Below are 16,215 nucleotides of genomic sequence, written 5' to 3'. Positions count from 1 at the left end.
TGGAACCCTGCAGCAGGCAGGCAGACAGCAACAAGGAGACGGTCACGAGGAAACTGGGGGACCCACGCTGGACTTCTGCCTACCAGAGAGAGCGCAGACAATCTGGCAACGAGACTTCAACACACCACACTCCCTTATGTAGAGGCCAGCACAGGTGTTGGCGATCAGCTGATTAGCTGCGGGGCAGTTTTTCACAAAGTAAAATCGATATTTCTAAAATTCCCACAAAGTGCAATTGCAATTTTGCAGGTGTTTCCATTAAATGGCGTGAAGCCGGAATTCTCGTCCGTTATATTTCTCTCTCGGATGACTTGTCCATCTCTTCCTCCGTCCAATCACAACACACCATTTTCCACTGGTCAGTGAACGGGTCACGTGACCCTGAACGTCCCATCCGTGTGTTTCCATGACACTTTTGCCATATTCCTCTACATGGATACGTCTGGAAAACCTCCTCACGAGAGCCTCAAAACCTCAAAGCCATATTTGAGAGTTTTTTTCCAAGTGGAGCCGTTTCCATCACCACTCTAGGGGTCATTGAAATGCAGCTACGGTGAATGTTAATTTGTTTACATATTTTTCATATTTGTGTGTGTGTGTGTGTGTGTGTGTGTGTGTGTGTGTGTGTGAGAGAGAGAGAGAGAGAGAGAGAGTGAGAGAGAGAAACCTCTGACAAAGGCAGTGTAAAGTCGACTGGCTGCTGGGGACATGTGCTGAATAGCTGAATGGATGGATGAAAGAGGGATGGAGAGACGGAAGCAGTGAGTCTGCAGCAGAGTGGGTGGAAGTCGGAGTGGAGTCACCGTACAATGGAAATGGTTCACATGACGTATGCACGGGCGGAGGACATCAGATGTTTCTTTAATTCCCGCGGTAACTCCGATCAATGATGATCGGATGATCGCTTTAACGGACAAGAAAGGGAGTGAGGCAGGGGATCATAGTGTGCGAGCTATTGATTTCCAGGCGGCCGGGAACAGACAGGCTCAGAAATGATGCTGTGATTAGGCCGGGTCGGCGTGATTAGTTCATCAATAGCGCAAATGGAAAAACAATCTGTTTCCCTTCATCTCTCTGTTATCATTCTTTAATTCAAGCCCTCGCCACACTTGTGAGCGATGGCTCTCTGGCGGACGGATCAATACTGTCACAGACACCCGGACTGGACGCTCTTCACACACCACGTCTGGGCGTCGTGGCGGCCGGCGCTCTCTGGTGGATTAGTCTCCGCCCTCACAACGTTGTCCTTGTTCCCTGGCTGAGCCTCATCGCACCTCAACTCAACGGCAGGGTTTTTTTTTTTTCTCCGTTTCTCCGATGTTTCTCCAATCTCCAGGTCGCTGGACGCGTGACTTCTGGGGGGCTGCTTCAGAGACACACTGGAGTCAAATAACCAATACTTCATATCGTTAGCCTAATAGCATAATTGCCTCAGTCATTTTTTGGCTAAATTGCTCACTGTACCAATGTGCTTGCTAAAAAATTGTGTTTTTTCTTGTTTTTTTCCGAAAACGTTCAAATATGACTTAGCAACTACGCTATCTGCTAGGTCTATGCTACTAGGCTGACCATATTGAGAAGTGCACAAAGATCAGCAGCTCTTCTGGGAGAATTAAAAAAAGTAACACAATAGCTGCTTTTTCTAAAAAAAAAAACAGCTTCGTTTTTTTTTTTTTCTGTTTTCCAATTTCCAATAAAATAATATTAGATATAATCTATATCATCCAACTATGAACGCAATCATGAATTTGAATCAGATCACACTGCAACCCAGCTGTCTCCTCTGTGGCCTGTGTTTTAGTTCATACACAACTTAAATAATGATGCAAACATAGCAGCCGCAGTCTGGTTCAGCTTTGATGAATCTGATAAATCGCACGGCTCGCGCTGAGAAATCTATTTGGGTCTTTCGCGGCGGAACGTCGTGAGGGCTGAGAGGAATTCCCTGTGTTCTTTGCCCGGCGTGTTCACCTCCACAGTCGTGCTTCTATTCAAATTACAGCCGGGAAGAGCCGGAGAAGGTGTGCCGTCTCTGCGGCCAGCCCAAGTTTTTTCCCATCCGCAAGCTGTGGACTGCTTAAGAAAACCCACCAGAGGGCCTCTATTGATCTCCATCCAGAGTTCACCTGGCTTCATGGAGGTGGGTTATTATTAGAGACGGGCCTGAAATGGGAAAGGAGGGAGGAAAGACACGTCTCATACAGTGCTGGAAGATCTCACTCCTGTTTCTCCTTCACCGGACTCATTTATTTCAGGATTACTAAGAGATTGGCTGAAGAGTGGGTTTATCAAAACAGCCATGGTGGAGACGATCTTCGTTCTGATGGAAACTCAGCACGTCCGTATGTGCACATTTTACTTTACGTTAATGAATTAGAAACACCGTGCGCTACACATAGAATTCCTGGAGCCTGACAAAGTCACATTGTTTCAAGACACGACTTCAAATGTTGTGTTCAGCGAGATGAAATGAGTCGGGATTTAAAGCACAGGGACCCCACAATGCAGTTGTGGAGGTTTTAATCTCAGGTTCTCTGTTACTGAGATGTGACATTTTGCAGAATATCCCTATGGAATCAATAAACGACCTAACGATAATTAACACATTATTGTACACAAGTAGTACGGATCAGAGCGGCGACACCACATGACCTAAAGGTTTGCAATAAAGAATCTCTACAGCACTCACGGCAGGAAGAGCTGCCATCCTGACTGTGATGTCGCTGGAGTAAATTGCATTCCGCAACACAAAGCAAGCATTTGTGCCGAGAATTTATGAGCACTCGCAATTTTTAAAAGTCATCGTTTCCATAAGAGTGATACAATTTTTAAGCAAGCGCGGCTTGCTTAAAGAAACTTTAAAAACTTCTCAGAGTGGTGAAAGAAATTGAAAATTGTTTAAGCTTGACAAGACACCGCCTGGAAATGTGGCTCTGGTGGTGAAGGAGAGGAAGTCATAAATTATACAGGGCGCCCAAACAATAGAGGGCCGAGAGAAAGATATTCAGTTCTGTCGAGTGAGGGCAATGCAAGGAGGAAGCCTCAAAGTGCGGATTGTCACTCGGATTGTCAATCTTTAACAATACTGAGTGTTTCCGAGCAGTTTGTGAAGTTTTGCTTCCATTGAAAAAGGAAATAAACACGTTGGACAGCAGTGCTGCCAGGTGATGCGAGGATATTGTAAATAATATGAAGGAGGATCATTTTTTTTGGTCCGTTCACAAATGATGAATAGCAAAGAATCCGTTGCTGCGTCAATGCGCTTCTGAAACATGCGACTGTGACGGGTGTGGTGTGAACCCAAAGGCAGGACAATCGAGGCACACGGACCAGAATGAGCCATTAAAGGACTTATTCACCAAATCCCTGGCAGGGAAAAGTTTTGGTGAGGGAGAAGAAGGCAAGCAGAGCAGGCAGACGAGCCAAAGAACTGAAGCTGGCAGCAGCGGTGGTCAGAGGCAGGCTAGTGGGAGGCAGGCAGAGCAGGTGAGTCGTGAACAGGCAGCAGGAAGTCAGGGGGGGGAGACAAAGTGAGGGGGGAGGAGCCAGTGAGGTGTGCTTTTAAGCTGTGTTTCCATCACCCCGGGAACTGCGCAAGAACCTTAAAAATATGGCAATAAAAACTGGTGATGGAAACACTCAGCTTGGAAAAACCTCTCACATGTGGCTGAAAGGTTTTTGTGGTTTTTCCACACAGATCCATATCGAGGAACATCGCAAAACTGCCATGGAAACACTTGGTTTGCATTTACGAGGTCACGTGACCAGCTCACTGACGACCAGTGAAAATGGTGCGTTATGATTGACTGTAAATTCCAGTGAGACCAACTGCCCCAGAGCGTCTGTGTCACTCCAACAGACACTTTAGGAGCTTCTTCCTGCAACTGTATTCATCAGATATAAATAGGATCTTATTTTGTTAGGATGTCTGAAAGTTTAATTATTTCCAAAGAGGGCATTGAAGAGGAACAAATGTGAGAATTAATTGAAATTCACCAGAGGAAGCTTTGTAATTCTGAGCGGGACGTGATGAGTAATGAGACAGCGTCTTCAAACAACAACAACAACAACAACAACAACAACAACAACAAATGAAGACAAATCTGCCGACCACAGAAAGTCACAATGTGCTCCAGTAACAAAGATGTGATTAGTTAGCGTCCTCGACTTTATTCTCTTTATTGCTTTATTTATTTCCACTCAACTACAGTGGCGCGCAGCAGAAAAGCCTCTCTGCAACTGATCTGGAACTGGAGTTAAATGTGATGACTGAACTGAATAGAAATATCACTGCCATCATCCCGGGTCTTACTGTTGTCTTCTTAAACAAAACAAACAACAAACTAAACCTCTCCTGACACTTAGAGAAAAGTCACATGCAGGCTCAGAGAGAAAGGCAGGGTCACACTTCCATACATATCACCACAGACCCTATGGAGAGTCTGGTGTGCCGTCATTCTGGTCAAATCTGCTCCAGTGAGATGCCGCTGTGAGGAGGATGGAGCTGGAAAACATATTGGGATCAATCTGCACTTCCGTGTTGTTTGCTGTCCAGAAAGGTTGCCATATTTTTCTCTTTGTTGACTTGTAAAAAGAAAATATTCCGTCTCCTCCTCCTTCCAATCATAAAAAAAAAGTGTTTCCATGACACTTTTGTGATATTCCTCTGTATGGATCCATGTGGGAAAAACCACCTGATGAGAGCATCAGAACCTTTCAGCCATGTGTGAGAGGGTTTTTCCAGCTTGAGCTGTTTCCATCACCGGGTTTTATTTTGGCCATTATTTAGGTTGTGCGTAACTCCAGTGGTGATGGAAAGGCAGCTTCTCAACTCACCAGGCCTTCCATATCTCCTCTCTCACTCCAAACTCTCTCTTCTCCTTCTTTTAATACCATCAACACACTCAATCTGCGCTGACCTCTGCCTCCTTCTCCACTGTGGTGTCCATCCTTGAACCACTGTGTGCCTTGACACGCCCGGGTCCACACGCCGCGCTGCACGCTCTGCCTTGTCCTTCCACCGCCGTGAAAGTGATGAAAAAAAGATGTAATGCATGAGAGATCAGGTTCCCCATCTTTCCCTCCAGCCCAAACCGGCGACTTGGATCATCTTTTTCTTCTTTTCTAATTCTTCATGCCTCCATCGAGCTCATCTTCCTCCCGGTCGATCGGTGTTGTGATCCTGTTCTATCCTTTAATCCTAAATGTTGGATTCAGAAATGTTTTTGCTTACATCAGCTTAACTTTTCATTTGTTGCCTCATCGTATCCATAAAATCTTATTCATAATTTCCGTTTGGTGGTTCATCACATTCTGACAGTCGTAGACAAATAGCAGACCATGAGACAAAACTCTCCTTCGAAACGAATGCTTACCATCTTAAATTTGGTGACCCTGCAACTGTGAACACCTCATTTTGTTGAATATTGAATTTCCTTTTCGTGATTTAACCTCTTTGCCTTATGAATTTCGAGAGTGTGAAGAGTATGGACCATGTTTTCCACTGCGGGGTCAAGATTCCTGCTCCCCAAGCTGCAGAAAATACCTGTAAACAACTCACGCTGCTGCTGCTGCTGCTGCGGCTGCTGTCAAGGCAAATGTTTCCCATACCTTTCTAATTACAAACAGTCATATTATTTTCCACCTGTCCGCTGGTATTTCCTCTGTGTTTCTGTCTTTGCCGATGACCATCTGTGGGGAAAATGCTGTTTGAGATGCATGAGATTTCTAAGGTTCAGCGCCACCTTGTTAAAGTGAGCAGCGAGTAGCGTCCCGCTGGACCGTCCTTCATCCAGAACCGTTTGCTGTGTGCACAACTTCCTCCCGATCAATACGTGACATCAATGCCAGGAGTGCATTAGCAACACGAAATGGCAGAACAATCGAGTTTGCAGCCAACAAGTATAACAGAGGTATAATTAAATAGTCTTACAGTTCTATAGTTCTATTCAAATTTAATACAAAGTACACAGACTCCAGATTCTATTATGCATTGGAATCATTGAAACTAAATGGAGTGAAGCTTCCATTTAGTCATGACATTGGTTACAATAAACATGATGGTCGAGCATTAAAAAAACAAAAAACAAAGTACAGTTCAGATGGGATGGATAAAAAAAAAAAGAAATTAAAAGTATTTTTTTTTTCCAAAAAAAAAGAAAAAATTGTTATTCTAAAAATACATTTGAATAAATGTGTGAACGTGATGGATGAAGGGTAGACAGGAGACAGACCAGACCAGACATGGTGACTGCCACCTGTGTCACTAGTGGGCAGTCAGAAGTGGGAGCCTCTAATCAGGTGCACCATGATCCGCCTTTGAAGCTTCATTGGTTCCGTTGTTCTGATCGACAGCCGCATCCAAGCCCTAATAGTCGCTTTGCCCACTCGCTTCGGGGCTTCATCGTCGGTGCTAAACCTTAATGAGGAAGTTGTGAGGGACAGTGACGAGTGGCCAAACTGTCCCCTCTCCACAACAACACATCTCCTCTGCCCTGGGACACACCACTGCAAAGTTTCCATGATTGTCTTCTATCAGACTGCAGCATTTTCCTGGATTAGTTTTACACCGAGCGCAAGCAGCACATTTTCCATTTCCGCAACGAGCCATTGTGTTTCTCAGTTCTTGTGTTGCGGTAAAAATCCATTTGCCGTTTGGTCCTAAACATTCCAATTGCTGAGTGAAAGTCCAACTTTTCACCCCAATGAGGCCTAAATGGCTGCAGTTCCCCATTTGTCTGTCGAACGAAGTTCAGTTTAGGTTCAATTTCGGAGCAACGCCAGCCTGTTGCCTTCTAGAGCTCTTTGTTTCTGTAAAAAAAACAAAAGCACTCAGTTCACTTGGAACTGCAAATGGCCTCTTGTCTAAAATTGTCTGAGCTTGCTTCTCTGTATTTGACATCTATTTATCAGCTGGCAACGTATCCAGTGTGTACTCCACCTTTGCTTTTATGGCTTATTGACCACACAAGATTGTCAGGGGTAACTGCGGATTCAGCATGAATTTTTAATTTTTCTTTCTTTTTTTAAAAGCCTTTTGTGTCACCACTGTGCGAAGCCAAGTGTACATTTTTCAACATGCGTTTCCATTCAAATCCAGCCTTCCCATGAAATACGAAAAGTCGGGAAACCTTCCCGCTGCCACTGACACAAAGAGAATTACATCTCAAAGTGGATTTGAAAGAATCACTCCTTGTGCAGCACCGTGAGGTACAGATGTACGATGGCAGGATTCCAGCGTGAACACCTCCTCGCTTCACACTTGGTGTGAAAAAAAGACCTGAGCTCGGCAAACACTGACTATAATCTACTTAGTCGTGGACAACTATAGAATCGGCGAGTGAGGTGCAAATTAGGGGGGCGCATGAGGCTCTGCAGAAGTCAGGGCATGAAGTGTAGGTCCTGTTGAAACCAAACTGCTTTAATGATGCCCTGGTGATTATGGAGTGATTATGTAGAGAAAGGTGAAAAGGAAAAAAAAAAGGAGCTGAGGAAAGAAAGGGGTTCCACTAAGGAGACGGCAATTAGAGGGCTAAAGGGAAAATGTATGTTGGTGGAGTCAGGCGGGGTCCTTCCTCAGCAGTCCGTCACTGAGCATCAGGTGTAGCGACAAGCCTGCCATGAGGAAATGGTCTTTTTTTTTTTTTCCACATGTAAGACCTGAAACAGAAAGACCGCCAGTGGAAGATAATGTACGTGGAGTTTCGGACTGGACCGTGTTGTGATAAAGAAACCTGGACTCCACTTAAATTGGTGTGATCAGTGTGATCTGGAGGGAGTCTCATCATTGTCCCGCACGACTAATAATGTGTCGCTGACTGGCCCCCAAACTATGGTCCGAGGGGCCAGTCATCAAACAGCTGTATTTCCGCCACGTTTGCAGTGTTTTCAGAGTCGTTTCAATAAAGAGTCAAACACCCTGGTGGTTCTGGGTGGTTCTGGATGGTTCTAGTTGGCTCTAGGAGGTTCTAAAAGCTAAACATCCTGGTGGTTCTGGAAGTTTCTCCATAGTTCTATTTGGTTCTGGGTGGATCAAAGAGCTAAACACCCTGGTGGGGCTTCAAAGACACTGACTTGGTTGCAACTCTGCTTTGCTTCATTTCCCATTGACATTCCAGCAACATGTTTCCTCCATGATATCCCAGGATGGATTGTTTCCTCCTATGAGGAGGCTCACCAGAACACTGCATCCATCTGCTGCTGCTCCGCTACCCCCACCCCCCCTCTGGCACACTGTCCAACCCACTGTGGCCCCACCCACCAGTCAAACAGTACTAAACCGTTTCATATGAAGACATCCAGTTTTTGATAGTCCCAAACCCTTTACAGGCAGCTACTTGAGTTTGTCTAGGTTTTTGTTTAGTATTTTGTAATGTAATAGGCCATTTCCTCTGTATTAAATGTTTACATGTTCAATGTGGCACAGTCCTGTACACTGTACACCGGCGTTGAAAAATGTTTTTGGCCCAGATATGCACAACCCAGTAGGAGAGTAGATATTTTGGGAAATAAAGCCAATGCACTTCCAAAGGCTGATCCATCAGCAACACCACAACCCGAGGCAACACTCCGTTCTCCACATAGAGGCACGCAGGAAGGTTCTCGGAAGGAAAATCGATGCATCAAAACATACTGCACCTCAAACTCCAGCATCTATAGAGGAAAAAATATTGCTCCCACTATGACGGCAGGGCAACATTACAATGGGAAACCGCCGAAGGAGAAAAGCACAGAGCCATAAAATGGAGGTGGATGATGTCAAAGCCATGAAACATTCATTAAAGGCCAGTTCTTCTACAGTGAGAGAGTGAAGACGGTTGGGTCGGTGCTGCGGCCATTCATCCTACGTCAGGTAAAACACGGGAAAGAAGTGGATGGGAGATAAAAAAAAAAAAAGGGTGCAATGACAGAAGGAAGCCACAAAATTGCATGTGTTGCAAAAGGACGACTCCTGGCTGGGTGAAAATGACAACTTGTCATTGCGGAGGTGGAGCGACGCATGGATGAGAAGAAGAAGAATCCAGAAATAGAGAGCAAGATAAGAGGATGGAGCGAGAGCTGCGTGGATGAGAGGACGGCCAGAGGAGAAAAATGTGTTTGCGGAGGGCGTAGAACCGGCAGAGGATGCATGGAGTGGCAGGTTTAAAGTCTGTCTTTGCAGAGTGACGAGACCACAGTGACAGGCAGGTCGGTAAGTAAATAAACAACAGCTGCACATGAGAGGAACTCCAGGGGTAGATGAAGTGAGGAGAGGAAAACTTCCCAGAATCCCCCTGCACGGATCACCTCTTGTCATGTGAGGCCAACGCAGTCGCTGTTGCCTCAGGGGCGGAAGATCCCCGAGCAAGAAGACAAACTGTTCAATTAAGCCGTAAATTTGAGTTTTCCTTTTTGCGTCCTTCCTTCACAGCATCGCAACACACGTGACGTAACTTCCACGTGGCGGGAAGTCAGCGTGATGGCTTCATGGAATACATTGATCCAAATACCGGAGAAGCCAGTTGCCAGGAAGATCTTCAACTGGGACGCATGCAGGGCGACTGAAGTCCACCACATATTTCCAGAGAATGGAGCTCCTGACATTTTTCAAAAGCTAAACACAATAAATATATTTTCCTGCTTAGGAAATGTTAGTAGACACACACCAAAGCAAATGGTCACAGGATATAATGACGACTTAAAGGAAAATTAAGAATGAAAAGTTGTTATGGAAATGAAAAACATGTACGTGCTCCTCAATCAAGACAACTGGGGTCATTTCATCAGTGGTACTGCTGCAGTCCAGACAGCACCAACTGAGACCCAGACATTATCCAGACTAGAGAGCACGGAGATCAAAACCAGACCAAGACATATTTTTCTTCAACATTTTGCTGCTTTGCCAACTATTTTGAACCAGTTTCAAAGAACAACTTTGCTTTATAAAATTAAAAAAATCAATGAACTGGGAATAAGGGGGCGCGGTGTCACTCTGGGTGTCACCAGCAGAGCGTTAAAAGGCAGCAGATGGATTCTTTTCTGTTATTATCGTGTTATTACCCTGTTGGTTGAGTCTCCACTGGTCCGGATCAAAAGTCCCCAGTCCATCCAGTCCCAGACCGAGACCAGGCCCTTACAAAGTGGTCTGGAGACCGAGACCAACCTCCAGGACTGCAACACTAGTTGCTGGTGTGATGCGACGCTCAAACGGATGACTTTGATGACGCCGCTGCTAAATCGAGCCGCCACACTGCACTCAGCCGGGTGTCCAAGTCTGGAGAGAAACATCCTTAGACAAACTTCCCCACACGCTGATGCATTGTGTTGCCAGTAGCTGGCACAGTAACAAGAGGAGGAGGTGGAGGCCGGGCCATCTGATGGATGTCCACGTCAACGCAGTAACGACAGAAGCATTTCCTCCTGTATGAATAATGCATACATTCAGGTGTCAAGCCAGTTCCTTCCCTCGCTCTGCTCCTGGCCCGAGCTGCTGTCCATCCATCCGCATCGCTCGGCCCGCCTCCTCACCTCCACACGGAAATAAGAACAAATTGAGGCCATTATGAAGTGCATGTGCATGTGTGTGAAATTTAACCAGGGGTGTGTGTGTGTGTGTGTGTGTGTGTGTGTGTGTGTGTGTGTGTGTGCACTTTGTCACTTATTGTATTTGATGGAGCAAAGAATCAAGTCAGTTTCAAAGAGCTGCTTCCCTCAACTTCCCTTATATGTAATATTGATTAAGACTGTAGAGTGATTAATAACAATAATTATTGTTTTAAAACTGCAAACCCATCACTGGCTGCGTTTCCATGGCCCCTAAGAATTGCACCAAACCTAAACATGGCCACAATAAAAGCTGGTGATGGAAAACAGCTCAGCTTGGAAAAACCTCTCCAATACGACTGAAAGGTTTTGATGCTCTCATCAGGAGGTTTTCCACACGCATCCATACAGAGGAACATCGCTCAAGTGTCACGGAGACACTTTGTTCACACTGACACGTCAGCGGACGTGACGTACGGGGGTCACGTGGCCACTTCACTGAAAATGGCCCGTTATGATTGGACGGAGGAGGAGGAGGAGGAGGAGGAGCACGAGGGTTCTCCTCACTCATCCTAGGATGACACAGCAGGATGACGAAGGCTCGGCAGAAGCTTCACATTCTGGCTCCCAGCTGCTGGGCGCTGTGGGCTGTGCGTGAGCTCAGGATCAGCGCTCTGTAACATGCTGGGTTACAATGTGCGCGCAGAATTTGACATGGCAACAAAGGGATGCATTTCCTCTAATGGCACATTTTGCTGCTTGAAAAGATTTCAATCAATTAGAGTGTAAAAGCTTTAAAAAAAAAAAAAAAAAAAAAGGAGCCACTCGCTGCGTTTCCATGACAGCTTTCCACAAATAAAAGCTGTATTTGTAAAAGTTCGACAAAGCACAATTGCGATTTGCAGGTGTTTCCACTGAATAGTGCGAAGCGCATCAGCCGGAGTCTCACACGATGAGATTTTAGGAGCATTACGTTTGCTTTCGTTTGTTTACGTTTGTTTTGCTGTCCAGAATGGTTGTGATGTTTTTCTCTTTGATGACTTGTAAAAAAGAAATTCCGTCACAGCGCGCCATTTACACTGGTCGGTGAACTGGTCACGTGACCCCGTACCTCACATCCGCTGACGTGTCAATGCCAAAAAAGTGTTTCCATGACACTTTTGCGACATTCCTCTGTATGTGGAAAACCACCTCAGCCATGTTTGAGAGGTTTTTCCAAGTTCATGGCCATATTTAGGTTTTGATGCAAGTCTATGGCTCATGGAAACGCAGCTAAACACCAATTCCCAAAATGTCCTTTCCAAAGAAAAAAAAAAAAAAAAAAAGCAAACACAAAAGACTTTAAATGAGGAGTTTGAATGGCCACACGGCTCCATGAGGCTGCAGTTTAAATCACAGTCAACCCTTTATCACCTCATTTTCAATTTGCACAGCAGACGCGATCAAGCACGCAGTGAAAGAAGAAGCAGAGTAAATAATCTTCTTTGCACTTGAACCTGACGCTGCTCTTTGCTTTGGGATAAAGTTAACATTTACAAACAAAAAAAAAAAAGGGGGAAAAAAAAGTGTTTAAACAGACTAAACCATAAAGATTAGAAAGCAGTAGAAAAACCTCTTTTAAATTGAAACGTTGTCTCACTTCTTTGTTCAATTTAATGTTTCTTGTAATGCATTCCACAACTCTACACCACAAACATTTGCCTTTTGGGTGCCTTCCAATTTAGTTTTCCTCTCTAGGCCTCAGTGAGGACTGAATAGAAGGCGCTGGTTCTCCACTCCTTCTGTGAAAAAGTGGCGTCAGTTCATCGCAGATTCTGGCCAGTTGCATCAGTGTGATGTTGGGCCGCCAGTTATCTCCTCTGATCTTCCTTCATACTTCATCAACATTCTTCCTGTGTGAACTCAGTGCCAAAGTGATTCGTCCATACTGTGTGTTGTTGTTCCGCTCATTATTTTTAGTCCGCACTGATTGAAATAATATCAAGCGACACCCTTGACATAATCCTCCACCATGACAGAAAAAATGTATTAAGATATAACCAGATTTGCCCCCCCACCCCACCCCCACCCCGCACCCCCGCAGCTGATTGATACTGCTGACAGCAGGGTATGTTATATTTACATCAGCCTTGCTAATCTTATTAAGATCTGGCGTTAATGTCTGATTGCTTCTGTGATCCAAATGGAAACATCAACAAAAATAGTGCGAGCAATCGTTGAAATTGTTGTTTTTAATGTGAAAATTGTATGTGTGTGTGTGTGTGTGTGTGTGTGAGGCATAGATAACTGTCGGAGTTCTAATAGTCCATCAAAATGTCTTGCATGGTGACAAACTCCTGCAAAGTGCCATATAACTCCCAGCAAGTTGCATGAATGTAGTTTGACTTGATAACTGATTAACATCTCGTATTCCCCTGGTTCGAGAGTAGATACTAAATCCTCAACACTGCAGACTCAAGCCAGCACTCTAAGACACTTGACTAATAAGCTGGTGTTTTATACTCGACAACCTGCGTCATTATTCTTTTGGTGATGAAGGAGGAGGAAAGAAAATATGACTTCCAGATTGTGTTTGAAAATAAAACATCCAAGGTCCTCGTGTCAAATAAAAAAGGTTCTTGTTATTTGTTTTTTTTTAATTGTTTGCCAATGGAGCATTTGTCTCAGGAAGATAGTTTGAAGTATGAAACAATAGATTTGCCAAAAAAAGACATAAAAAGTGGAGCCAAATAATGGAGTTGAATTAATTAAAAACAATTAAAGATAAAACTGAGTGATTTAACTTGAAGCTATTCCAAATATTTACATCCATCTGACTACAGGCAGATTATTGACTCTGACCCCCACAGAAACAACCGTTTGATTCAGTGAGGAGAAGCTAGAGGAGAAGCTAGAGTAGAAGCTCGAGGAGAAGCTAGAGGAGAAGCTAGAGGAGAACCTAGAGGAGAAGCTCGAGGAGAAGCTAGAGGAGAAGCTAGAGGAGAACCTAGAGGAGAAGCTAGAGGAGAAGCTCGAGGAGAAGCTCGAGGAGAACCTAGAGGAGAAGCTCGAGGAGAACCTAGAGGAGAACCTAGAGGAGAAGCTCGAGGAGAAGCTCGAGGAGAACCTAGAGGAGAACCTAGAGGAGAACCTAGAGGAGAAGCTCGAGGAGAACCTAGAGGAGAACCTAGAGGAGAAGCTAGAGGAGAAGCTCGAGGAGAAGCTCGAGGAGAACCTAGAGGAGAACCTAGAGGAGAAGCTCGAGGAGAACCTAGAGGAGAACCTAGAGGAGAAGCTAGAGGAGAAGCTAGAGGAGAAGCTAGAGGAGAACCTAGAGGTCTAATGAACGATGACATTGAAAAGACGCTACAAACGACGTTATCGCTCAGAACGCTGCCTTCGAAAGATTCGTCCTCTCGGCACGGCCGATTCCTCTTCATAAAAAATAAATGGCCAAAGCTCAGCTTCCTCACAGTCACTGCTTTCCACTGGGCAGAGCCAAGCGTGTCCTTCAGCTTGGGCATTTCACTCGCCGTCTAATTCTGGAGGTGCTTTTGGGAAAGAAAAAAAAAGGAAGAAAAAAAAAAAAGGTGTTATTTACTCGTGGTGATTTAATGCACCACCTGGCCTGCACAGACAGTGACGGTTATCAAACACATCCAAGTGTTCCATGATTCAGAGGAATCACCGCTTACGTAAAACGCCTGCTGAATCCCTCTTGCTGGGTTCTGACCGAGGAGCCGAGAACACCGGCACTTTTCTCCCAGTCCCAGACTTTTAGTGGGACATTAGACACACTGGCTGTAGTCTGACGAGGTGACACAATGGACGAGTTATGATGGAGCAGTGTAACATCACAGGATTTTGAGTTCTGGGCCTCTCGCACCAGTTATGGGTGGATGGGAGTTGTTTGTCTGTGATGTAACCTGAGAGCCCGCCGCTCCTTTTCTAAGAACTACTGGGGAAATATTCCACTCATTGTTGTCATTTGTGCGCTCTGATATTGTCCAGTCGAATTAATGATGACTGTTTTTTTCCTTGCTCAGTCAAAGATCTTCCAGTCACGCTGCCTGGACAAAATCCTCATTCAGTAACGTGTTGCATTTCAACAACAGTTCTCAAAAGTAATTCACTATTCAATGTTTCACCATTAAGAATTATTCAATAGTTTACACCCTCATGGCAAAGTTATAATGCCAAACTCAACCAAAAAACCTCAGATTCCTCCTTAAAGCTATGAAATGCTGTACACGCCAGGCCTGACGCCACCAGCAAGTGTTCCAGCATGTCTGGTGTCGGTCAGAAAGTACTGACAGCAGTTTCCGCCGCTGGAAGAAGGTCTCTGGAACTTTTGGGCGGAAAGGTCAAAGGCATCAAAAGTCAGCACTCTGAAAAACTGAGCCAGCGCAGCTCTTTCTGCGTGCGGCACCAAGCTGCGAAGTGATATTGCACATGTTGGCCTTTTCTCACAGAGTCAGTGGTGGCTTCCGGAAGACGCTGGCTGCAGCACAGTGGCTGAGTTTACCACTTTCAATGTCTGAACCATGCGTGTTTTCAAATGAGGGTCTGGTTCTCCGCTTACAAGACTCTGAACTGAGCTTCCGGCTCACCCCAGGCATTGTAAAGGAAGGTGATGGGCGGGGCCTGAGCTGGAGGACCTGGTTGGATGAGAGCAGCCACCCACGCCAGGTCTGGATACGCATTAGCTGGGCAGCGAGGCCTGAGCAAACTGCACGGCCGAGCTTCAGGGCAACTTCCTTGAAGATACCTGGAACATGACTGGGTAGAATAACTGAGGTTCTACAGGTACTGCCCGAAAAATTAGAACGTCGAGTTGTTTTATTTTGGCAATTTAACATCAAAGATGAAAGCAACACATTTTATTGAGCCATTCCACACAAATTGACATCTCAAGCAGTTCCTTGTTGTAACTTTGCTGATTAAGATTTTCAGCTTATTAAAGCCACAAAGCCACAAACTCATGAGACTCACATGAGAATACTGTGAAAAGCTTCAGTGTTGTAGCTTCAAAGAGTCAAATTCTAATCAGGCATGTAATCCCAAACACCTGCGTATTCCTTTATATAAAATGTCACATTCACCTTTTAAGTTGAATTGCAGAAATACAACAACCTTTTCAGGATACTCTAATTTTCTGGGTAGTACCTGTACAAGTCCTGAACAACAAGAGAACTCTGGTCTTGATATCTACCATCACTAAGAATTCAATCATCACTCTTTTTATTACGAATAGGTTCTTTGTTTGTCAGTTGATGATGACAGACGTTCGTTGCTGTACTTCAGACGTGTGTCTGTCCACTGCCAGAACTTCACAGGTGTATGTTCAGTCCGTTTCTTGTCCTTCCCAATTGAGGTGAACTCCACAAATGAATGAAGACTAACTTTTTTTTCACACACATTCAAATGAAAGGATGGGACGGACGAGCGTGTTTGTGAAGTTGGCGCTGCGTCACTCAGCCAGCAGCAGCGGCAGCAGCAGCAGCAGCAGCAGCAGCCAGCAGCAGCGGCAGCAGCAGCAGCAGCAACGGCAGCAGCAGCAGCAGCAACGGCAGCAGCAGCAGCGGCAGCAGCAACGGCAGCAGCAGCAGCAGCAGCGGCAGCAGCAACGGCAGCAGCAGCAGCAGCAGCAGCAGCAGCAGCAGCAACGGCAGCAGCAGCAGCAACGGCAGCAGCAGCAGCAGCGGCAGCAGCAGC

This window comes from Nelusetta ayraudi, unplaced genomic scaffold, assembly GCF_046127955.1.
Source record: "Nelusetta ayraudi isolate G7.1 ecotype Tasmania unplaced genomic scaffold, CSIRO-AGI_Nayr_v1 ptg000175l, whole genome shotgun sequence".
Lineage (NCBI taxonomy): Eukaryota > Metazoa > Chordata > Actinopteri > Tetraodontiformes > Monacanthidae > Nelusetta > Nelusetta ayraudi.
Note: the sequence above shows the minus strand (reverse complement) of the source record.